Here is a 26,270-nt window from a genome sequence, read left to right as displayed (position 1 = left end):
TTTCATATGTTCTCATGTTCTGAGCAAGGAACTTAAACGTGAGCTTTTTTACATGGCACATATTGCACTTTTACTTTCTTCTCCAACACTGTGTTTTGCATTATTAAAACCAAATTGAACATGTTTCATTATTTATTTGAGACTAAATACATTTCATTAATGTATTATATTAAGTTAAAATAAAAGTGTTCATTGTTCATTCAGTATTGTTGTAATTGTCATTATTAAAAACATATATTCATATAAAAATTGGCCGATTAATCGGTATCGGCTTTTTTGGTATCCCAATAATCGGTATCGGTATCGGCATTGAAAAATCATAATCGGTTGACCTCTACAATGCACACCAAAACAAACTGAAAGATACCCAGGAAAACATAGCTAGATCTAGACAAAATAATATGAGAATATTGTCCTTACCGAAGGACGAGGAAACATGGGACCTTTTCAGCTACATTGTTACGCTGATATTGGAGGAGCTTGGCATGGATGCATCACCGAGAGATCTGGAGCGATGCCATCGGATCATACTAAATATCCTCATATGGTAATCTTTAAGCTGTGGTGGAAGTATCAGAACATTCTGAGGGCTGAAGGGTGAAAGGAGATCAAGGTCCAGGGCCAGTCGATTCGATTCGTCCAGGACCTGTCTGCTAGATTGAAGCAAAGAACGACAGCAATTCATTTCGATTAGACTGGTGGAAAAATGAATCAAGTCTCAACTCTGATTCCCGGCAATACTGTAAATATGGAAGGGAACACAGAGAATTGAGTTCACAAGTGCAGATGAAGCCCTGAGCAGGCTGCAGGAAACCTTTCCAGTTGAAAAAAGAGAGTCCAGTGCCCTGAAGAGAGGCAGAAACATAAAAAAACAGATAACCACACTAGGCTACGTACAGTGATGTCCAAGATCAGCTTAGTGTAAGATGAGGCAATATTCTTCCTCCTTCCTCCAGTACAACCTTGACTCTAGTGTCCCCAAGGAACTGTAACGATAGAATTAACCAATAAGATACATGGACATTGAAAGGACAATATAAAAGAGGAAATATAGCATGTCAACAATTGTGTGTGTGTGTGTGTGTGTGTGTGTGTGTGTGTGTGTGTGTGTGTGTGTGTGTGTGTGTGTGTGTGTGTGTGTGTGTGTGTGTGTGTGTGTGTGTGTGTGTGTGTGTGTGGGTACGTGTCTGTGTGTGTGTGTGTGTGTGTGGGTACGTGTCTGTGCATATGAATGGTAGAGTGAGGGAGGGTAAATGTGGATGTATGTGTGGGTACGTGTCTGTGCATATGAATGGTAGAGTGAGGGAGGGTAAATGTGGATGTATGTGTGGGTACGTGTCTGTGCATATGAATGGTAGAGTGAGGGAGGGTAAATGTGGATGTATGTGTGGGTACGTGTCTGTGCATATGAATGGTAGAGTGAGGGAGGGTAAATGTGGATGTATGTGTGGGTACGTGTCTGTGCATATGAATGGTAGAGTGAGGGAGGGTAAATGTGGATGTATGTGTGGGTACGTGTCTGTGCATATGAATCAATCAATCAATCAAGTTTATTTTATATAGCCCTTCGTACATCAGCTAATATCTCGAAGTGCTGTACAGAGACCCAGCCTAAAACCCCAAACAGCTAGAATGCAGGTGTAGAAGCACGGTGGCTAGGAAAAACTCCCTAGAAAGGCCAAAACCTAGGAAGAAACCTAGAGAGGAACCAGGCTATGAGGGGTGGCCAGTCCTCTTCTGGCTGTGCCGGGTGGAGATTATAACAGAACTATGCCAAGATGTTCAAAAATGTTCATAAGTGACAAGCATGGTCAAATAATAATCATGGATAATTTTCAGTTGGCTTTTCATAGCCGATCATTAAGAGTTGAAAAACAACAGGTCTGGGACAGGTGGCGGTTCCATAACCGCAGGCAGAACAGCTGAAACCGGAACAGCAGCAAGGCCAGGCGGACTGGGGACAGCAAGGAGCCACCACGCCCGGCAGTCCCGACGTATGGACCCAGGGCTCAGGTCCTCCGAGAGAAAGAAAGAGAGAAGGAGAAAATTAGAGAGAGCCAAGATTTTCAAAATGTTCATAAATGACAAGCATGGTCAAATAATAATCAGGAATAAATCTGTTGGCTTTTCATAGCCGATCATTAAGAGTTGAAAACAGCAGGTCTGGGACAGGTAGGGGTTCCGTAACCGCAGGCAGAACAGTTGAAACTGGAATAGCAGCAAGGCCAGGCGGACTGGGGACAGCAGGGAGTCGTCATGCCCGGTAGTCCTGACGTATGGTCCTAGGGCTCAGGTTCTCAGAGAGAGAGAAAGAAAGAGAGAACGAGAGAATTAGAGAAAGCATACTTAAATTCACACAGGACACTGGATAAGACAGGAGAAGTACTCCAGGTATAACCAACTGACCCTAGCCCCCCGACACAAACTACTGCAGCATAAATACTGGAGGCTGAGACAGGAGCGGTCAGGAGACACTGTGGCCCCATCCGAAGATACCCCCGGACAGGGCCAAATAGGAAGGATATAACCCCACCCACTTTGCCAAAGCACAGCCCCCGCACCACTGGAGGGATATCTTCAACCACCAACTTATAATCCTGAGACAAGGCCGAGTATAGCCAACAAAGATCTCCACCACAGCACAAACCAAGGGGGGGCGCCAACCCAGACAGGAAGATCACGTCAGTAACTCAACCCACTCAAGTGACGCACCCCTCCCAGGGACGGCATGAAAGAGCACCAGTAAGCCAGTGACTCAGCCCCTGTAATAGGGTTAGAGGCAGAGAATCCCAGTGGAGAGAGGGGAACCGGCCAGACAGAGACAGCAAGGGCGGTTCGTTGCTCCAGAGCCTTTCCGTTCACCTTCACACTCCTGGGCCAGACTACACTCAATCATATGACCTACTGAAGAGATAAGTCTTCAGTAAAGACTTAAAGGTTGAGACCGAGTCTGCGTCTCTCACATGGGTAGGCAGACTGTTCCATAAAAATGGAGATCTATAGGAGAAAGCCCTGCCTCCCGCTGTTTGCTTAGAAATTCTAGGGACAATTAGGAGGCCTGCGTCTTGTGACCGTAGCGTACGTATTGGTATGTACGGCAGGACCAACTCGGAAAGATAGGTAGGAGCAAGCCCATGTAACGCTTTATAGGTTAACAGTAAAACCTTGAAATCAGCCCTTGCCTTAACAGGAAGCCAGTGTAGGGAAGCTAGCACTGGAGTAATATGATCAAATTTCTTGGTTCTAGTCAGGATTCTAGCAGCCGTATTTAGCACTAACTGAAGTTTATTTAGTGCTTTATCCGGGTAGCCGGAAAGTAGAGCATTGCAGTAGTCTAACCTAGAAGTAACAAATGCATGGATTAATTTTTCTGCATCATTTTTGGACAGAAAATTTCTGATTTTTGCAATGTTACGTAGATGGAAAAAAGCAGTCCTTGAAACAGTCTTGATATGTTCGTCAAAAGAGAGATCAGGGTCAAGAGTAACGCCGAGGTCCTTCACAGTTTTATTTGAGACGACTTTACAACCATCAAGATGAATTGTCAGATTTAACAGAAGATCTCTTTGTTTCTTGGGACCTAGAACAAGCATCTCTGTTTTGTCCGAGTTTAAAAGTAGAAAGTTTTCAGCCATCCACTTCCTTATGTCTGAAACACAGGCTTCTAGCGAGGGCAATTTTGGGGCTTCACCATGTTTCATTGAAATGTACAGCTGTGTGTCATCCGCATAGCAGTGAAAGTTAACATTATGTTTTCGAATAACATCCCCAAGAGGTAAAATATATAGTGAAAACAATAGTGGTCCTAAAACGGAACCTTGAGGAACACCGAAATGCACAGTTGATTTGTCAGAGGACAAACCATTCACAGAGACAAACTGATATCTTTCCGACAGGTAAGATCTAAACCAGGCCAGAACTGGTCCGTGTAGACCAATTTGGGTTTCCAGTCTCTCCAAAAGAATGTGGTGATCGATGGTGTCAAAGGCAGCACTAAGGTCTAGTAGCACGAGGACAGATGCAGAGCCTCGGTCTGACGCCATTAAAAGGTCATTTACCACCTTCACAAGTGCAGTCTCAGTGCTATGATGGGGTCTAAAACCAGACTGAAGCATTTCGTATACATTGTTTGTCTTCAGAAAGGCAGTGAGTTGCTGCGCAACAGCTTTTTCTAAAATTTTTGAGAGGAATGGAAGATTCGATATAGGCCGATAGTTTTTTATATTTTCCGGGTCAAGGTTTGGCTTTTTCAAGAGAGGCTTTATCACTGCCACTTTTAGTGAGTTTGGTACACATCCGGTGGATAGAGAGCTGTTTATTATGTTCAACATAGGAGGGCCAAGCACAGGAAGCAGCTCTTTCAGCAGTTTAGTAGGAATAGGATCCAGTATGCAGCTTGAAGGTTTAGAGGCCATGATTATTTTCATCATTGTGTCAAGAGATATAGTACTAAAACACTTAAGTGTCTCTCCCGATCCCAGGCCCTGGCAGAGCTGTGCAGATCCAGGACAGCTAAGCCCTGGAGGAATACGCAGATTCAAAGAGGAGTCCGTAATTTGCTTTCTAATGGTCATGATCTTTTCCTCAAAGAAGTTCATGAATTTATTACTGCTGAAGTGAAAGCCATCCTCTCTTGGGGAATGCTGCTTTTTAGTTAGCTTTGCAACAGTATCAAAAATAAATTTTGGATTGTTCTTATTTTCCTCGATTAAGTTGGAAAAGTAGGATGATCGAGCAGCAGTGAGGGCTCTTCGGTACTGCACGGTACTGTCTTTCCAAGCTAATCGGAAGACTTCCAGTTTGGTGTGGCGCCATTTCCGTTCCAATTTCCTGGAAGCTTGCTTCAAAGCTCGGGTATTTTCTGTATACCAGGGAGCTAGTTTCTTATGACAAATGTTTTTCGTTTTTAGGGGTGCAACTGCATCTAGGGTATTGCGCAAGGTTAAATTGAGTTCCTCAGTTAAGTGGTTAACTGATTTTTGTCCTCCGACGTCCTTGGGTAGGCAGAAGGAGTCTGGAAGGGCATCAAGGAATTTTTGTGTTGTCTGAGAATTTATAGCACGACTTTTGATGCTCCTTGGTTGGGGTCTGAGCAGATTATTTGTTGCGATTGCAAACGTAATAAAATGGTGGTCCGATAGTCCAGGATTATGTGGGAAAACATTAAGATCTACAACATTTATTCCATGGGACAAAACTAGGTCCAGAGTATGACTGTGGCAGTGAGTAGGTCCAGAGACATGTTGGACAAAACCCACTGAGTCGATGATGGCTCCGAAAGACTTTTGGAGTGGGTCTGTGGACTTCTCCATGTGAATATTAAAATCACCAAAAATTAGAATATGATCTGCTATGACTACAAGGTCTGATAGGAATTCAGGGAACTCAGAGAGGAACGCTGTATATGGCCCAGGAGGCCTGTAAACAGTAGCTATAAAAAGTGATTGAGTAGGCTGCATAGATTTCATGACTAGAAGCTCAAAAGACGAAAGCGTCATTTTTTTTTTTGTAAATTGAAATTTGCTATCATAAATGTTAGCAACACCTCCGCTGTTGCGGGATGCACGGGGGATAATGAATGGTAGAGTGAGGGAGGGTAAATGTGGATGTATGTGTGGGTACGTGTCTGTGCATATGAATGGTAGAGTGAGGGAGGGTAAATGTGGATGTGTGTGTGGGTACGTGTCTGTGCATATGAATGGTAGAGTGAGTGAGGGTAAATGTGGATGTATGTGTGGGTACGTGTCTGTGCATATGAATGGTAGAGTGAGGGAGGGTAAATGTGGATGTGTGTGTGGGTACGTGTCTGTGCATATGAATGGTAGAGTGAGGGAGGGTAAATGTGGATGTATGCGGACGCGTGGTGTTGTATGTTGTGTGCGAATGGATGAGTGGGAGTATATATAGAGGGGTGGTGATACACTGGGTCTGGGTGGGTAAAGGAGGACAAGGAGGGGGGGTGGTGATACACTGGGTCTGGGTGGGTAAAGGAGAACAAGGAGGGGGGGGGGTGATACACTGGGTCTGGTGGGTAAAGGAGGACAAGGAGGGGGGGTGGTGATACACTGGGTCTGGTGGGTAAAGGAGAACAAGGAGGGGGGGTGGTGATACACTGGGTCTGGTGGGTAAAGGAGGACAAGGGGGGGGGGGGGGGTGATACACTGGGTCTGGGTGGGTAAAGGAGGACAAGGAGGGGGGGTGGTGATACACTGGGTCTGGGGGTAAAGGAGAACAAGGAGGGGGGGTGGTGATACACTGGGTCTGGTGGGTAAAGGAGGACAAGGAGGGGGGGTGGTGATACACTGGGTCTGGTGGGTAAAGGAGGACAAGGAGGGGGGGGTGATACACTGGGTCTGGGGGTAAAGGAGGACAAGGAGGGGGGGTGGTGATACACTGGGTCTGGGTGGGTAAAGGAGGACAAGGAGGGGGGGTGGTGATACACTGGGTCTGGGGGTAAAGGAGGACAAGGAGGGGGGGTGGTGATACACTGGGTCTGGTGGGTAAAGGAGAACAAGGAGGGGGGGTGGTGATACACTGGGTCTGGTGGGTAAAGGAGGACAAGGAGGGGGGGTGGTGATACACTGGGTCTGGGGGTAAAGGAGGACAAGGAGGGGGGGTGGTGATACACTGGGTCTGGGTGGGTAAAGGAGGACAAGGAGGGGGGGTGGTGATACACTGGGTCTGGTGGGTAAAGGAGGACAAGGAGGGGGGGTGGTGATACACTGGGTCTGGTGGGTAAAGGAGGACAAGGAGGGGGGGGTGATACACTGGGTCTGGGGGTAAAGGAGGACAAGGAGGGGGGGTGGTGATACACTGGGTCTGGGTGGGTAAAGGAGGACAAGGAGGGGGGGTGGTGATACACTGGGTCTGGGGGTAAAGGAGGACAAGGAGGGGGGGTGGTGATACACTGGGTCTGGGTGGGTAAAGGAGGACAAGGAGGGGGGGGGGGGTGATACACTGGGTCTGGGTGGGTAAAGGAGGACAAGGAGGGGGGGGGGGGTGATACACTGGGTCTGGGGGTAAAGGAGGACAAGGAGGGGGGGGGGGGGGGGTGATACACTGGGTCTGGTGGGTAAAGGAGGACAAGGAGGGGGGGGGGGGGGGGGGGGAAGGGGAAGGAGGGGGGGGGGGTGATACACTGGGTCTGGGGGTAAAGGAGGACAAGGAGGGGGGGTGGTGATACACTGGGTCTGGTGGGTAAAGGAGGACAAGGAGGGGGGGGGGGGGTGATACACTGGGTCTGGGGGTAAAGGAGGACAAGGAGGGGGGGTGGTGATACACTGGGTCTGGTGGGTAAAGGAGGACAAGGAGGGGGGGGGGGGGTGATACACTGGGTCTGGGGGTAAAGGAGGACAAGGAGGGGGGGGTGGTGATACACTGGGTCTGGTGGGTAAAGGAGGACAAGGAGGGGGGGTGGTGATACACTGGGTCTGGTGGGTAAAGGAGGACAAGGAGGGGGGGGGGGTGATACACTGGGTCTGGGGGTAAAGGAGGACAAGGAGGGGGGGTGGTGATACACTGGGTCTGGTGGGTAAAGGAGGACAAGGGGGGGGGGGGGGGGTGATACACTGGGTCTGGGGGTAAAGGAGGACAAGGAGGGGGGGGGTGATACACTGGGTCTGGGTGGGTAAAGGAGGACAAGGAGGGGGGGTGGTGATACACTGGGTCTGGTGGGTAAAGGAGGACAAGGAGGGGGGTGGTGATACACTGGGTCTGGTGGGTAAAGGAGGACAAGGAGGGGGGGGGGGGGGTGATACACTGGGTCTGGTGGGTAAAGGAGGACAAGGAGGGGGGGTGGTGATACACTGGGTCTGGTGGGTAAAGGAGGACAAGGAGGGGGGGGGGGTGATACACTGGGTCTGGGTGGGTAAAGGAGGACAAGGAGGGGGGGTGGTGATACATTGGGTCTGGTGGGTAAAGGAGGACAAGGAGGGGGGGTGGTGATACACTGGGTCTGGTGGGTAAAGGAGGACAAGGAGGGGGGTGGTGATACACTGGGTCTGGTGGGTAAAGGAGGACAAGGAGGGGGGGTGGTGATACATTGGGTCTGGTGGGTAAAGGAGGACAAGGAGGGGGGTGGTGGGATACACTGGGTCTGGTCGTGGTAAAGGAGGACAAGGAGGGGGGGGTGTGATACACTGGGTCTGGGTGGGTAAAGGAGGACAAGGAGGGGGGGGTGGTGATACACTGGGTCCTGGTGGGTAAAGGAGGACATGAGGGGGGGGGGTGATACACTGGGTCTGGGTGGGTAAAGGAGGACAGGAGGGGGGGTGGTGATACACTGGGTTCTGGGTGGTAAAGGAGACAAGGAGGGGGGGGGGGGGGGTGGTGATACCCTGGGTCTGGTGGGTAAAGGAGGACAATGGAGGGGGGGGGGGGGTGATACAGTGGGTCTGGTGGTAAAGGAGGACAAGGAGGGGGGGTGGTGATACACTGGGTCTGGTGGGTAAAGGAGAACAGGAGGGGGGGGGGTTGATTACCTGGGTCTGGTGGGTAGAAGAGGACAGAGGGGGGGTGTGATACACTGGTCTGGTGGGTAAAGGAGGACAAGGAGGGGGTGGGTGATACATGGGCTGGTGGGTAAAGGAGGACAATGAGGGGGGGGGGTGATTACACTGGGTCTGGGGGTAAAGAGGACAAGGAGGGGGGGGGGGTGATACACTGGTCTGGTGGGTAAAGGAGGACAAGGAGGGGGGGTGGTGATACACTGGGTCTGGGGGTAAAGGAGGACAAGGAGGGGGTGGGGGTGATACATTGGGTCTGGTGGGTAAAGGAGGGACAAGGAGGGGGGGTGGTGATACACTGGGTCTGGGGGTAAAGGAGGACAATGAGGGGGGGGGTGTGATACATTGGGTCTGGTGGGTAAGGAGGGCAAGGAGGGGGGGTGGTGATACACTGGGTCTGGGTGGGTAAAGGAGGACAAGGAGGGGGGGGGTGGTGATACACTGGGGTCTGGTGGGTAAAGGAGGACAAGGAGGGGGGGGGGTGGTGATACACTGGTCTGGTGGGTAAAGGAGGACAAGGAGGGGGGGTGGTGATACACTGGGTCTGGGGGTAAAGGAGGACAAGGAGGGGGGGTGGTGATACACTGGGTCTGGTGGGTAAAGGAGGACAAGGAGGGGGGGTGGTGATACACTGGGTCTGGGTGGTAAAGGAGGACAAGGAGGGGGGGTGGTGATACACTGGGTCTGGTGGGTAAAGGAGGACAAGGAGGGGGGGTGGTGATACACTGGGTCTGGTGGGTAAAGGAAGAAGAGAGTACAGGAGTACAGGAAGGGGGTGGGGGAGAGGGATGGATTTGGTTTGGGAGAGAGAGAGAAGGAAGGAAGTAAGGACTTAATTATAATCTTCTTCATTTTTTTAATGACTTGACCCTTGGTCAAATGAATAAGAGTTCTGAACAAATTAGGAAAGGATGTCGAACCATTATTATTCCTGGTTTGTCATTACATTTCAGATTTAATGCTGGTTATTGGTGAGAATGGAGAAGGTCTACATCCAGAGGATTGGGATGCAGTGACTGGGTTGGGATGGGGTGACTGGGTTGGGATGGGGTGACTGGGAGGGCATCAGAGGTGTGTGTGGGGCCTGTCCTCATCCCATCTCAGTGTCTCTGAGGACCCACTCACACAAAGTAGACCTCCACCAGCCTCTATACTTTAATTTCATTTATAAGGTCATATAAACCAACCACAGTGTTTAAGGGGAAGCCATTATTCAAAAGTATGTAAAATGTCTACACAATGTATGCATCCACAGTCTTTTCTTTTGGTACAATAAATGGGTCGTCAGAGCTAAAAAGTCCTAAAAAGGCGTACTGTGCTTTAAGTTTTTTTGTGTTATTTTTGTAAATGTTTGCTCAGCCCACATGCCCACACATTTTATACAGTGCCTTCAGAAAGTATTCAGACCCCTTCACTTTTTCCACATTTTGTTACGTTACAGCCTTATTCTAACATGGATTAAATAAATGTTTTTCCTCATCAATCTACACACAATACTTCATAATGACACAGCAAAAACAGGTGGGTAACGGTGCTTCGTGGGTGTCAGTTGTTGATGTGTGCAGAGGGTCCCTGGTTCGAGCCCAGGTATGGGCGAGGAGAGGGACGGAAGCTATACTGTTACAGAGGCATAGATCTGGGGAAGGGTACCAAAACACTTCTGCAGAGTTGAAGGTCCACAATAACACAGTGGCGTCCATCATTCTTAAATGGAAGAAGTTTGGAATCCCCAAGACTCTTCCTAGTGCTGGTCGCCCGGCCATATTGAGCAATCGGGGGAGAAGGGCCTTGGTCAGGGAGGTGACCAAGAACCAGATGGTCACTCTGACAGAGCTCCAGAGTTCCTCTGTGGAGATGGGAGAACCTTCCAGAAGGACAACCATCTCTGCAGCATTCCACCAATCAGGCCTTTATGGTAAGGGTTGGTTACTCTAACCAGACGGAAGCCACTCCTCAGAAAAAGGCACATGACATTGCGCTTGGAGTTTGCCAAAAGGCACCTAAAGGACTCTCAGACCATGAGAAACAAGATTCTTTGGTCTGATGAAACCAAGATTGAACTCTTTGGCCTGAATACCAAGTATCACGTTATGTGTATATGTATGCATACGTGTATGGATATATATATTTACCCCAAAAAATATGGGGGATTGGAAATGATGCAGACAATTACATTGGAAGCAACATTATTTCCGCAATATTAAGCTGATCCACCCCTTTAAAAAAATTACAAAATTAAAAAAAAAAAAGTGTCACGTTTGGAGGAAAGCTGGCACATTATGTTGTATTGTGTGTAGACAGTGGTGTAAAGTACTTAAGTAAAAATACTTGAAAGTAGTACCTAAGTAGTTTTTTGGGGTATCTGTACTTTACCTGACTTTTTATATTTTTGACAACTTTTACTTTTACTTCTCATCAATAATCTAAAAAAAACTATACTGCTCCCCTCACCCATCACCCTGCTCCCTGAGCCCCTCACCCTGCTCCCTGAGCCCCTCACCTTGCTCCCTGAGCCCCTCACCTTGCTCCCTGAGCCCCTCACCTTGCTCCCTGAGCCCCTCACCTTGCTCCCTGCTCCCCTCACCCCTCACCCTGCTCCCTGAGCCCCTCACCCTGCTCCCTGAGCCCCTCACCCTGCTCCCCTCACCCTCCCTGCTCCCTGCTCCCCTCACCCATCACCCTGCTCCCTGAGCCCCTCACCCTGCTCCCTGAGCCCCTCACCTTGCTCCCTGAGCCCCTCACCTTGCTCCCTGAGCCCCTCACCTTGCTCCCTGAGCCCCTCACCTTGCTCCCTGATCCCCTCACCCCTCACCCTGCTCCCCTCACCCCTCACCCTGCTCCCTGAGCCCCTCACCCTTCTCCCTGAGCCGCTCACCCTGCTCCCTGAGCCCCTCACCCTTCTCCCTGAGCCGCTCACCCTTCTCTCTGAGCCCCTCACCTTGCTCCCTGAGCCCCTCACCTTGCTCCCTGCTCCCTGAGCCCCTCACCCTGCTCCCTGAGCCCTTTCTCTCTCTGAGCCCCTCACCTTGCTCCCTGAGCTCACCACCTTGCTTCCTGAGCCCCTCACCCTGCCCCTGAGCCCTCACCGCCTCCCTGAGCCCTTCACCCTTCTCTCTGAGCTCCTCACCTTGCTCCCTGAGCCCCTCACCCTGCTCCCTGCTCCCTGAGCCCCTCACCTTGCTCCCTGAGCCCCTCACCCTGCTCCCTGAGCCCCTCACCCTGCTCCCCTCACCCCTCACCCTGCTCCCTGAGCCCCTCACACTTCTCCCTGAGCCGCTCACCCTGCTCCCTGAGCCCCTCACCCTGCTCCCTGAGCCCCTCACCTTGCTCCCTGCTCCCTGAGCTCCTCACCTTGCTCCTGAGCCCTCACCTTGCTCCCTGCTCCCTGAGCCTCCTTCACCTTGCTCCTGAGCCCCTCACCTGCTCCTGTACCCTGATGCCCCTCACCCTCACCCTGCTCCCTGAGCCCCTCACCCTGCTCCCTGAGCCCTTCACCCTTCTCCCTGAGCCCCTCACCTTGCTCCCTGCTCCCTGAGCTCCTCACCTTGCTCCCTGAGCCCCTCACCTTGCTCCCTGCTACCTTAGGCCCTAACCCTGCTCCCTGAGCCCCTCACCCTTCTCTCTGAGCCCCTCACCTTGCTCCTCCGTGCCTCCACCTGCTCTGAGCCCCTCACCTTGCTCCCTCCCGAGCCCCTCACCCTGCTTGCCTGAGCCCCTCACCCTGCTCCCCTCACCCTGTTCCCTGAGTCCCTCACCTTGCTTACTGAGCCCCTCACCCTGCTCTCTGAGCCCCTCACCCTGCTCCCCTCACCCCTCACCCTGCTCCCCTCAACCCTAACCTTGCTCCCTGAGCCACACAACTTGCTCCCTGAGCCCCTCACCTTGCTCCCTGAGCCCCTCACCTTGCTCCCTGAGCCCTCACCTGCTCCCCGAGCCCCTCACCCTGCTCCCTGCTCCCTGAGCCCCTCACCCTGCTCCCTGCTCCCTGAGCCCCTCACCCTGCTCCCTGCTCCCTGAGCCCCTCACCTTGCTCCCTGAGCCCCTCACCCTGCTCCCTGAGCCCCTCACCTTGCTCCCTGAGCTGCTCACCCTGCTCCCTGACCCCTCACCTTGCTCCCTGAGCCCCTCACCTTGCTCCCTGCTACCTTAGGCCCTAACCCTGCTCCCTGAGCCCCTCACCCTTCTCTCTGAGCCCCTCACCTTGCTCCCCGAGCCCCTCACCCTGCTCCCTGAGCCCCTCACCTTGCTCCCTGAGCCCCTCACCCTGCTGCCTGAGCCCCTCACCCTGCTCCCCTCACCCTGTTCCCTGAGTCCCTCACCTTGCTTACTGAGCCCCTCACCCTGCTCTCTGAGCCCCTCACCCTGCTCCCCTCACCCCTCACCCCCGCTCCCTCAACCCTAACCTTGCTCCCTGAGCCACACAACTTGCTCCCTGAGCCCCTCACCTTGCTCCCTGAGCCCCTCACCTTGCTCCCTGAGCCCCTCACCCTGCTCCCCGAGCCCCTCACCCTGCTCCCTGCTCCCTGAGCCCCTCACCCTGCTCCCTCGTCCTGACCCTCACCCTGCTCCCTGCTCCCGAGCCCCTCACCTTGCTCCCGAGCCCTCTCCCCTGCTCCCTGAGCCCCTCACCTTGCTCCCTGAGCTGCTCACCCTGCTCCCTGACCCCTCACCCTGCTCCCTGAGCCCTAACCCTGCTCCCTGCTCCCCTCACCCTGCTCCCTGAGCCCCTAACCATGTCCCTGATCCCCCACCCTGCTCCCGGAGCCCCTTACCCTGCTCCCTGAGCCCTCAACCTGCTCCCTGAGCCCTAACCCTGCTCCCTGATCCCCTCGCTCTGCTCCCCTCGCCCCTCACCCTGCTCCCTGAGCCCCTCGCCCTGCTCCCTGAGCCCTCACCCTGCTCCCTGAGCCCCTAACCTTGCTCCCTTAGCCACTCATCCTGCTCCCTGAGCCCCTCACCCTGAGGGAGCAGGGTCAGTGGTGAGTTGCAGAGTGTAGCTGCAGACACCAGCCTTTAAAAATGGGCTTATAGTTTAAGAGCTGTGCTAAAAAGTAACAATAAGAGTAACACTAGCCTCTCTGACACATGCAAGTCAGGGCCTAGGACTGGAAATGGTCCCGTCCACAAATTAGAAGGGAAGAGAAGAGAGGAAGAGGAGAGCAGGAGAGGAGAGGAGAGGAGAAGAGATGAGAAATAAGAGAAGAGGAGACAACACAACAGTGTAGAGGATAGGATAGGAGGAGAGAGGTGAAAGGGAAAGGAGAGGAAGAGAAGAGGAAGAGGAGAGGAAGAGGAGAGAGGTGAAAAGGAAAGGAGAGGAAGAGAAGAGGAAGAGGAGAGGAAGAGGAGAGAGGTGAAAAGGAAAGGAGAGGAAGAGGAGAGGAAGAGGACAGGATAGTAAGAGGAGAGGAGAGGAGACGACAGAGTAGAGGAGAGGAGGATAGAGGAGATGAGAGGAGAGGAGAGAGGTGAAAAGGAAAGGAGAGGAAGAGAAGAGGAAGAGGAGAGGAAGAGGAGAGGATAGGAGACGAAATGGCAGAGTAGAGGAGAGGAGGAGAGAGGAGATGAGATGAGGAAGGAGAGGAGAGGAGACGAGACGACAGAGTAGAGGAGAGGAGGAAAGAGGAGAGGAGAGAGGTGAAAAGGAAAGGAGATGAAGAGGAGAGGAAGAGGACAGGAGAGGAGAGGAGAGGAGAGGAGAGGAGAGGAGAGGAGAGGAGAGGAGAGGAGAGGAGAGGAGAGGAGAGGAGAGGAGTAGAGGAGAGGAGAGGAGAGGAAGAGGAGAGGAGGAGAGGAGAGGAAGAGGAGAGGTGAGGAAGAGTAGAGTGGAGGAGAGTAGAGGAGAGGCGTAGAGGAGAGGAAGAGGAGAGGAAGAGGAGAGCAGTAGAGGAGAGGAGAGGAAGAGGAGAGGAGAGGAAGAGGAGAGGAAGAGGAGAGGAGTAGAGGAGAGGAAGAGGAAGAGGAGAGGAGTAGAGTAGAGGAAGAGGAGAGGAAGAGGAGAGCAGTAGAGGAGAGGAGAGGAAGAGGAGAGGAGGAGAGGAGAGGAAGAGGAGAGGTGAGGAAGAGTAGAGGAGGAGAGTAGAGAGGAGAGGCGTAGAGGAGAGGAAGAGAAGAGGAAGAGGAGAGCAGTAAAGGAGAGGAGAGGAAGAGGAGAGGAGAGGAAGGGAGAGGAAGAGGAGAGGAGTAGAGGAGAGGAGAGGAGAGGAGAGGAGAGGTAGAGGAAGAGGAGAGGAAGAGGAGAGCAGTAGAGGAGAGGAGAGGAAGAGGAGAGCAGTAGAGGAAGAGGAGAGGAAGAGGAGAGCAGTAGAGGAGAAGAGAGGAAGAGGAGAGCAGTAGAGGATAGGAGAGGAAGAGGAGAGGAGTAGAGTAGAGGAAGGGGAAGAGGAGAGGAAGAGGAGAGCAGTAGAGGAGAGGAGAGGAAGAGGACAGCAGTAGAGGATAGGAGAGGAAGAGGAGAGGAGAGGAAGAGTAGAGTAAAGGAGAGGAGAGGAAGAGGAGAGGCCTCCCCATGAACCAGATCCTCAGGGTTTCTCTGTAAATGTTAACAAGGTTAATCAAACAGAGTGCGGGGAGGGAGGAGAGGAGAGGGTAACCTCATCAAACAGTTCAAAGTTTCAAAACATTCTTACAAAGGAAAGAATGAGGGGGGAGATGGGGTTGTCCACACACGCATGAAAAGGGAACAAAAGCAGCAACAACACAAAAAAAAGTATATATTTGCTCACAAAAGCCGCCCTTTGAATGCTCTGCACAAAGCAGACCACCACCGCTTGCTATTCCCAGCTAATGTCTTTTACAGTGTTCCTTGTGCCACGCCTTCTTCCAACCTCCATTGTGTTTGTGGAGGGAAAGCTTCATGAGAAGGCAAGGGAACCCCAGGGCTGCCGGATATCTCTGTGGTCTGTCTGGCTGACCCATGTGTCCCCTTTTGGGGGGGATTTAGAACAGGGTTGACTCAAACCGAGGCTCCAACCCACAACTTTCCATCCCCAGGCGACAGAGCTGACCACTACATCGTTTAGGTCAGTCACAACAGAGTTGATAGTAGCCATCGGTCACTGGCTGGACTGCTTGAACAGAGTCTTCATTCAAATCACTATAATCCTGCTGATTACCTCAGATCAAGAAAATAACAACGTTACAGGGGCATGCTTTGTTGTGGTTGCTGTTGTCGACGGCGACGGCGGGTTGTTCACGGCATCTTTCAAAGCATGTGTTCAAAGCGTGAATGAAGTGCGACAGAATAAACTTCATACTCATGACACTAAATTGAAGGGGAAAAAAGTGATTCTATTCACTCTGGGAGGATTTTGAACCTTACGGTGTTTTCCTCAATAATGTTGTCACTTTGAATCCTGTAAACTTCTCATCATGTATGTGATGCAGCATTATACTGACCGAGATCACAGATGAAGCCATGAATGGTTCACACAGTGTGAATAACTCCTTATGTATGGATGGCATGACAGTGCATTGCCCCAACCCCCTCCAGGTAAATTGCACTACACCAGGTATCTAGTTTAACTACACCAACTGCACTAAGGTATTATTTTTGCTGTTGAGATGAAGCTATGAAATGTGATCCTTAACATAATGCAGAGTAGAAGAATACTTATAACAAATGGCTCTAATCTACATTCATGTATGTAAAGAATGAAACAGAAAATGGGCCTGGTCTCGGATTGAGAGTAATGAATTGTGCATACCAGAAGATGGGAAGCACGCAGAGAGGGATGTTTACGTGAAGAGATGTGTTCCAGAAATATCAGATGACAGCATTTAGCTGGAAAATACATTTGTGGATTACAGAATAATCTGATGCTGATGAAGCCACACATTTTTTGACTGCTTTAACATCTATCAAAGACAATCTGTCCTGAGCACCTCCTCCCCACCACCTCCTACCCTCCCAACCACATCCACCTCCCCTCACCACCTCCCCCTACCCTTCCCTCCCAACCACATCCACCTCCCCTCCCCTCCCCACCTCCCCCTACCCTTCCCTTCCCTCCCAACCACATCCACCTACCCTCCCCACCTCCCCCTACCCTTCCCTCCCAACCACATCCACCTCCCCTCCCCACCTCCCCCTACCCTTCCCTTCCCTCCCAACCACATCCACCTCCCCTCCCCACCTCCCCCTACCCTACCCTCCCAACCACATCCACCTCCCCTCCCCACCTCCCCCTACCCTACCCTCCCAACCACATCCACCTCCCCTCGCCGCCTCCCCCTACCCTTCCCTTCCCTTCCCTCCTAACCACATCCACCTCCCCTCCCCACCTCCCCCTACCCTTCCCTCCCAACCACATCCACCTCCCCTCCCCACCTCCCCCTACCCTTCCCTTCCCTCCCAACCACATCCACCTCCCCTCCCCACCTCCCCCTACCCTTCCCTTCCCTTCCCTCCCCACCACATCCACCTCCCCCTACCCTTCCCTCCCAACCACATCCACCTACCCTCCCCACCTCCCCCTACCCTTCCCTCCCAACCACATCCACCTCCCCTCCCCACCTCCCCCTACCCTAACCTCCCAACCACATCCACCTACCCTCCCCACCTCCCCCTACCCTACCCTCCCCCACCACACCACACCCCTCCCCACCACATCCACCTCCCCCTACCCTACCCTCCCCCACCACACCTTCTTCCTCCAACTCTACCCTCCCCCACCACACCCCTCCCCTCCCCCACCACATCCACCTCCCCCTACCCTACCCTCCCCACCACATCCACCTCCCCCTACCCTACCCTCCCCTCCCCCACCACACCCTCCTCCCCCTACCCTACCCTCCCCCACCACACCCTCCTCCCCCTACCCTACCCTACCCTCCCCCACCACACCCCTCCCCACCACACCCCAGTCAGCAGAGACATGTAGTCAGCAGAGACATATAGTCAGCAGAGACATGTAGTCAGCAGAGACATGTAGTCAACAGAGACATGTAGTCAACAGAGACATGTAGTCAGCAGAGACATATAGTCAGCAGAGACATGTAGTCAACAGAGACATATAGTCAACAGAGACATGTAGTCAGCAGAGACATGTAGTCAACAGAGACATGTAGTCAACAGAGACATATAGTCAGCAGAGACATGTAGTCAACAGAGACATGTAGTCAGCAGAGACATGTAGTCAACAGAGACATGTAGTCAGCAGAGACATGTAGTCAACAGAGACATGTAGTCAGCAGAGACATGTAGTCAACAGAGACATGTAGTCAGCAGAGACATGTAGTCAGCAGAGACATGTAGTCAACAGAGACATGTAGTCAACAGAGACATGTAGTCAACAGAGACATGTAGTCAGCAGAGACATGTAGTCAGCAGAGACATGTAGTCAGCAGAGACATGTAGTCAGCAGAGACATGTAGTCAGCAGAGACATGTAGTCAGAAGAGACATGTAGTCAACAGAGACATGTAGTCAACAGAGACATGTAGTCAGCAGAGACATGTAGTCAGCAGAGACATGTAGTCAACAGAGACATATAGTCAACAGAGACATATAGTCAGCAGAGACATGTAGTCAACAGAGACATATAGTCAACAGAGACATATAGTCAGCAGAGACATGTAGTCAACAGAGACATATAGTCAGCAGAGACATGTAGTCAACAGAGACATAAAGTCAGCAGAGACATGTAGTCAACAGAGACATATAGTCAGCAGAGACATATAGTCAGCAGAGACATGTAGTCAGCAGAGACATATAGTCAACAGAGACATGTAGTCAGCAGAGACATGTAGTCAACAGAGACATGTAGTCAGCAGAGACATGTAGTCAGCAGAGACATATAGTCAGCAGAGACATATAGTCAGCAGAGACATGTAGTCAACAGAGACATGTAGTCAGCAGAGACATGTAGTCAACAGAGACATGTAGTCAACAGAGACATGTAGTCAGCAGAGACATGTAGTCAACAGAGACATGTAGTCAGCAGAGACATGTAGTCAACAGAGACATGTAGTCAACAGAGACATGTAGTCAGCAGAGACATGTAGTCAGCAGAGACATGTAGTCAACAGAGACATGTAGTCAGCAGAGACATGTAGTCAACAGAGACATGTAGTCAACAGAGACATGTAGTCAACAGAGACATGTAGTCAGCAGAGACATGTAGTCAACAGAGACATGTAGTCAACAGAGACATGTAGTCAACAGAGACATGTAGTCAACAGAGACATGTAGTCAGCAGAGACATGTAGTCAACAGAGACATGTAGTCAGCAGAGACATGTAGTCAGCAGAGACATGTAGTCAACAGAGACATGTAGTCAGCAGAGACATGTAGTCAACAGAGACATGTAGTCAACAGAGACATGTAGTCAGCAGAGACATGTAGTCAGCAGAGACATGTAGTCAACAGAGACATGTAGTCAACAGAGACATGTAGTCAACAGAGACATGTAGTCAGCAGAGACATGTTTTCAGAAGAGACATGTAGTCAGCAGAGACATGTAGTCAGCAGAGACATGTAGTCAGCAGAGACATGTTGTCAGAAGAGACATATAGTCAGCAGAGACATGTAGTCAACAGAGACATGTAGTCAGCAGAGACATGTAGTCAACAGAGACATGTAGTCAGCAGAGACATGTAGTCAGCAGAGACATGTAGTCAGCAGAGACATATAGTCAGCAGAGACATGTAGTCAGCAGAGACATATAGTCAGCAGAGACATATAGTCAGCAGAGACATGTAGTCAACAGAGACATGTAGTCAGCAGAGACATGTAGTCAGCAGAGACATGTATTCAGCAGAGACATGTAGTCAGCAGAGACATGTAGTCAACAGAGACATGTAGTCAACAGAGACATGTAGTCAGAAGAGACATGTAGTCAACAGAGACATGTAGTCAGACATGTAGTCAACAGAGACATGTAGTCAGCAGAGACATGTAGTCAACAGAGACATGTAGTCAACAGAGACATATAGTCAGCAGAGACATGTAGTCAACAGAGACATGTAGTCAACAGAGACATGTAGTCAGCAGAGACATGTAGTCAGCAGAGACATGTAGTCAGACATGTAGTCAACATAGACATGTAGTCAGCAGAGACATGTAGTCAGCAGAGACATGTAGTCAGCAGAGACATGTAGTCAACAGAGACATATAGTCAGCAGAGACATGTAGTCAGAAGAGACATGTAGTCAGCAGAGACATGTAGTCAGCAGAGACATATAGTCAGCAGAGACATGTAGTCAGCAGAGACATATAGTCAGCAGAGACATGTAGTCAGCAGAGACATATAGTCAGCAGAGACATATAGTCAGCAGAGACATGTAGTCAGCAGAGACATGTAGTCAGCAGAGACATATAGTCAGCAGAGACATGTAGTCAGCAGAGACATGTAGTCAGCAGAGACATATAGTCAGCAGAGACATGTAGTCAGCAGAGACATGTAGTCAGCAGAGACATATAGTCAGCAGAGACATATAGTCAGCAGAGACATATAGTCAGCAGAGACATGTAGTCAGCAGAGACATGTAGTCAGCAGAGACATATAGTCAGCAGAGACATGTAGTCAGCAGAGACATATAGTCAGCAGAGACATATAGTCAGCAGAGACATGTAGTCAGCAGAGACATGTAGTCAGCAGAGACATATAGTCAGCAGAGACATGTAGTCAGCAGAGACATGTAGTCAGCAGAGACATATAGTCAGCAGAGACATATAGTCAGCAGAGACATGTAGTCAGCAGAGACATGTAGTCAGCAGAGACATATAGTCAGCAGAGACATATAGTCAGCAGAGACATGTAGTCAGCAGAGACATATAGTCAGCAGAGACATGTAGTCAGCAGAGACATGTAGTCAGCAGAGACATATAGTCAGCAGAGACATATAGTCAGCAGAGACATATAGTCAGCAGAGACATGTAGTCAGCAGAGACATATAGTCAGCAGAGACATATAGTCAGCAGAGACATATAGTCAGCAGAGACATGTAGTCAGCAGAGACATGTAGTCAGCAGAGACATATAGTCAGCAGAGACATGTAGTCAGCAGAGACATGTAGTCAGCAGAGACATATAGTCAGCAGAGACATATAGTCAGCAGAGACATGTAGTCAGCAGAGACATGTAGTCAGCAGAGACATATAGTCAGCAGAGACATATAGTCAGCAGAGACATGTAGTCAGCAGAGACATATAGTCAGCAGAGACATGTAGTCAGCAGAGACATGTAGTCAGCAGAGACATATAGTCAGCAGAGACATATAGTCAGCAGAGACATATAGTCAGCAGAGACATGTAGTCAGCAGAGACATATAGTCAGCAGAGACATGTAGTCAACAGAGACATATAGTCAACAGAGACATGTAGTCAACAGAGACATGTAGTCAGCAGAGACATATAGTCAGCAGAGACATGTAGTCAGCAGAGACATATAGTCAGCAGAGACATGTAGTCAGCAGAGACATGTAGTCAGACATGTAGTCAACAGAGACATGTAGTCAACAGAGACATGTAGTCAGACATGTAGTCAACAGAGACATGTAGTCAACAGAGACATATAGTCAGCAGAGACATGTAGTCAGCAGAGACATATAGTCAGCAGAGACATGTAGTCAGACATGTTTGTGAGAAGAGAACACAGTATGATCCAAGAGTGACTATTACAGGGGCTGTGTCTCATATACCACCATATTCCTTATATAGTTTATCACATTTGACTATGGGCCATAGGGTCTGGTCACAAGTAGTGCCCTATTTGGGCAATTGGATGCAATTTGGGACACAACCAGGCTGTCAATCAGACAACCCAGTAGGAACTCCCATTTCAGAGCTGTGATCTGAAGTCTTCCTGGAGATGCTTCCTCCCTATGAGGTTATGCCCCATATAGGGAACAGGGAGGTATTTTAGGTTGGCACTAGCTCTCAGACTAACTTCACTTAGCCACAGGGAGTTCTCTCCATCTAGTCTGATATGAAAGCTTGACTTATAATTTTCCTGTTAGGTCTACCGTTGAAAAGGATACTGCACTCCCAGTTGAAGCGCACGCTTTGGACAAAAGAGGTGCCCCATAGGAACAGGGAGACATTTCAAATAGGCCCTCACATCATAGCCACAGGGAGCTCTCCCCACTCAGTCTGATATGGATGTTTTATGTAGAATTTCACTGTTAGGTCTCCCTTCGACAGAGACGGCAGTACCAGTAGCCACCCAGTGATTCAGACTAAGCTCGCCTGGTACGGTGTTGGTCTCATCAATCAGCAGTGAAGACTGGATTTCATGGGGTTTATGTGTGTAAATAATCTTAGCCTGACATCAGGCGAGCAGAGGGTATGTAGTCTAGATGGGTTCTTCAATGTCTTTCAAAGTTCTGCAGTAACAGCCCAAGACAAAATGGTTACATGATCTTTAAAGTACTCTTGTGACGTAATACATGTAATCTAATGCTCCATAGTGACAAGACAGATGGATTGCGAGCTCCGTTTTGTCTTAAGAGCAGTCATACATCTTGATTTTGCATTCCCTCTTGCTCAAGAGATCTAACCACCACAGCTACTTTCTTTATCTTCTCTAGCCAAACTCGTTTTTCAGCCATGAAACTTTCCAACCACAAACACCATGATTGGATTTTATCTGTGGGTAGTAGGGTAGTGCCTTTTCAGATGGACCATTCTGGGACTCAACATCACAGGCCTATTGTATTATAGCTCACAAGACAAACTAATGATGGTGGTTGAGAGTGATCTTTTCAGAGTGTGTTGTAGGACTATAGGTGTAAGAATATATATCAATTTGGACAGTGGTCCAAATGTGTCACTGCATAACAAACACTGCGTTCTAGGGCCTAGATTAATGCAGAAACAAACATCAAAAAGCATCAAACAAACCAAACAATTTGCGTTTGTGTTTTTTTTTTACCAAACTATTCAAAGCACTCAGGTGATAATCATCAGGGCTTAAAAGACCAACTCCAACCAAGTTATTTTATGATTTATCAAGCTTAAGTTTAGGTGTTGCTTTATCTCCAAGTTCTAGTACGATGTCTGTTCATGAATATCAGGAGGTTCTGGGATAAAACCTGCAACATGCTTTTCCTTTCAATGCTTTTGTCACGCCCTGACCTTAGTTCCTTTGCTATGTCTCTATTTTTGGTTTGGTCAGGGCGTGAGTTGGGGTGGGCATTCTATGTTTTTGTTCTATGTTTTATATTTCTATGTGTTTGGCCGAGTGTGGTTCTCAATCAGAGGCAGCTGTCTATCGTTGTCTCTGATTGAGAACCATACTTAGGTAGCCTCATCCCACCTGTGTTTTGTGGGTTGTTGTTTCCTGTTGTGTGTCTGCACCAACCAGAACTGTTTCGGTCATTATTCTTTGTTATTTTTGTTATTTCAGTGTTCATTAAATAAATATGGACACGTACCACGCTGCTCCTTGGTCCTCTCCTTCCAACAGCCGTTACAGAACAACCCACCACCAACGGACCAAGCAGCGTGGAAAAAAGGAGGAATGGTCGTGGGAGGACATTCTGGACGGGAAGGGATCCTACACATGGGAGGAGATCCTGGCTGGAAGGGATCGCCTCCCATGGGAACAGGTGGAGGCAGCCAGGAGAGCGGAGGCAGCAGGAGAAGGGAACCAGCTGTATGAGGGAACACGGCTGGCAAGGAAGACCGAGAATTTTTGGGGGGGGGGCACAAGGGAAGATTGGCGGAGTCAAATAGGAGACCTGAGCCAACTCCACGTGCTTACCGGTTGGAGCGTCTTACTGGTCAGGCACCGTGTTATGCGGTGGAGCGCACGGTGTCTCCAGTACATGTTCATAGCCGGCTGCGCTACATCGCAGCTCCTCGCATCGGCCGGGCTAGAGTGGGCATCGAGCCAGGAGGGATTGTGCCAGCCCTGCTATCCAGACCTCCAGTACATCTCTACGGCCCAGGATATCCTGCGCTGGCTCTGTGCACTGTGTCTCCAGTGCGTCTGCACAGCCCAGTGCGTCCTGTGCCTGCGCCCCGCACGTGCATGGCCAAAGTCACCATCCAGCCAGGACGGGTTGTGCAGGCTCGTTGCTCGAGACCTCCAGTGCGCCTCCACGGCCCAGTGCATCCGGTGCCTCGGCCAAGGACAAGGCCTCCTGTGTGTCTCCCCAGCCTGGTGAGTCCTGTGCCTGTGCTAAGCCCTAACCCTCCTGCATGTCTCCCCAACCTGGTGAGTCCTGTGCCTTCTCCCAGAGCCAGGCCTCCTGTGTGTCTATCCACTCCAGTGATGATCCATGGCACGAAGCCTCCAGTGATGATCCATGGCACGAAGCCTCCAGTGATGATCCATGGCACGAAGCCTCCAGTGGTGATCCATGGCACGAAGCCTCCAGTGATGATACATGGCACGAAGCCTCCAGTGATGATCCATGGCACGAAGCCTCCAGTGATGATCCATGGCACGAAGCCCCCAAGTAATGACCCATAGCACGAAGCCTCCAGTCATGATCCATGGCACGAAGCCTCCAGTGAGGAGTTATGGCACGAGGCCTCCAGTGTCGCCCTCTAGTCCGGAGCCTCCAGCGTCGCCCTCTAGTCCGGAGCCTCCAGCGACGCCCTCTAGTCTGGAGCCTCCAGCGACGCTCTCTAGTCCGGAGCAGCCAGAGTTTCCCTCCTATCCGGAGCAGCCAGAGTCTCCCTCCTATCCGGAGCAGCCAGAGTCTCCCTCCTATCCGGAGCAGCCAGAGTCTCCCTCCTATCCGGAGCAGCCAGAGTCTCCCTCCTGTCCGGAGCAGCCAGAGTCGCCCCCCTGTCCGGTGCTGCCAGAGTCGCCCCCCTGTCCGGTGCTGCCAGAGTCGCCCCCCTGTCCGGTGGTGCCAGAGTCGCCCCCCTGTCCGGTGCTGCCAGAGTCGCTCTCCTGTCCGGGGTCCACTGCGAGGGTCCCCAGTCCGGGGTCGGTGGCGAGGGTCCCCGCTCTAGAGGCGCTACCTAAGTGGGCCAAGCCAGAGGTGGAGTGGGGTCTACGTCCCGCACCAGAGCCGCCACCGCGGTGAAATGCCCACCCAGACCCTCCCCTATAGGTTCAGGTTTTGCGGCCAGAGTCCGCACCTTTGGGGGGGGGGGGGGGGGGGCTCGGTGGTGGCGGCTCTGGTGCGGGACGTGATGAGCAGCTGCAAATGATGGTGAGCAGCTGCAAATGCACACATGATGGTGAGCAGCTGCAAATGCACACACCATGACCATGACAATGATCCCAATGAGGCTTCCACATAAATATACATAAAAAAAGGGAAGGCAAAATATTTTGAAAGCCTTGAATTACAGTCTTGCGATAAAACTGATTGATCTTAACTAGAATAAAAGGGAGCTGGAGGTCAACTTTAACCTTAAATGTATTTCTGGATGTCAGTGTAACGTTTTGACATTTGGTTCTCTCTCTCTACATTGTAGTCTCGCTGAAAAAACAAACACAGCTAGAGGCAGTCAAGTTTGTCCACACACGGATAGACTAGAATACAAGCAACATGATGATGAAAAGAACACAGCTCTGCCAGTAGACAGCACAGCTACTAAAAATACATTTCTACTTCCAGCAACCGAACATGACAACTTTGGCACATGTATGTGACTGTTCACTTTAAACATGTTGGCTAAAATATTACGTTCTTACCAGTGACAGTCACGTTTCCTCATTTACGGCAAATCACATATACCAGACTTAGCTTCACAAACCTGAGATAGCACAGGTTCTGTGTTAGCACCGGGTCTGAGATAGCACAGAGTCTGCGTTAGCACTGGGTCTAAGATAGCATAGGGTCTGCGTTAGCACCGGGTCTGAAATAGCACAGGGTCTGCGTTAGCACCGGGTCTGAAATAGCATAGGGTCTGCGTTAGCACCGGGTCTGAAATAGCACAGGGTCTGCGTTAGCACTGGGTCTGAGATAGCATAGGGTCTGCGTTAGCACCGGGTCTGAAATAGCACAGGGTCTGCGTTAGCACAGCGTCTGCAATAGCACAGGGTCTGCGTTAGCACAGCGTCTGAAATAGCACAGGGTCTGCGTTAGCACCGGGTCTGAAATAGCACAGGGTCTGCGTTAGCACCGGGTCTGAAATAGCATAGGTTCTGCGTTAGCACAACGTCTGAAATAGCACAGGGTCTGCATTAGCACCGGGTCTGAAATAGCACAGGGTCTGCATTAGCACTGGGTCTGAAATAGCACAGGGTCTGCGTTAGCACTGGGTCTGAAATAGCACAGGGTCTGCGTTAGCACTGGGTCTAAAATAGCACAGGGTCTGCGTTAGCACTGGGTCTGAGATAGCATAGGGTCTGCCTTAGCACAGCATCTGAAATAGCACAGGGTCTGCGTTAGCACCGGGTCTGAAATAGCACAGGGTCTGCGTTAGCACCGGGTCTGAAATAGCACAGGGTCTGCGTTAGCACCGGGTCTGAAATAGCACAGGGTCTGTGATAGCACAGGATATTATTTAGGAAAAAAAGCGTATTTCAGAACCACTCAATATATGCATTTAAGAAAATCCAATATTTCCACATTTCCCCATTGCAACGGTTAAAAGGGGTTAGTGCAGGGATAATTGCAGAGGCATAACTGTCTTTGAAAAACACCCTGCTGTGATGGAGACAGAGAGGTCAACTCAGATCGGGTGAAACTGTGTGCTAGAGGAAAACGTCCGTATTCCCCAGGGATTTGATTACTGATGTCATATACAGACCATATGAATCATGTATATTTGAAAAGGAAAAGTATCAATAAGTCTTGGTAAAATGGAAAGCTTTTCATCCTTAATGTTCAGCGGTATTGAATGAAGCACGCCGATT

This window comes from Salvelinus namaycush, chromosome 27, assembly GCF_016432855.1.
Source record: "Salvelinus namaycush isolate Seneca chromosome 27, SaNama_1.0, whole genome shotgun sequence".
Classification (NCBI taxonomy): Eukaryota; Metazoa; Chordata; class Actinopteri; order Salmoniformes; family Salmonidae; genus Salvelinus; species Salvelinus namaycush.
The sequence above is the reverse complement of the archived record's forward strand: the minus strand, read 5'-3'. Positions refer to the sequence as shown.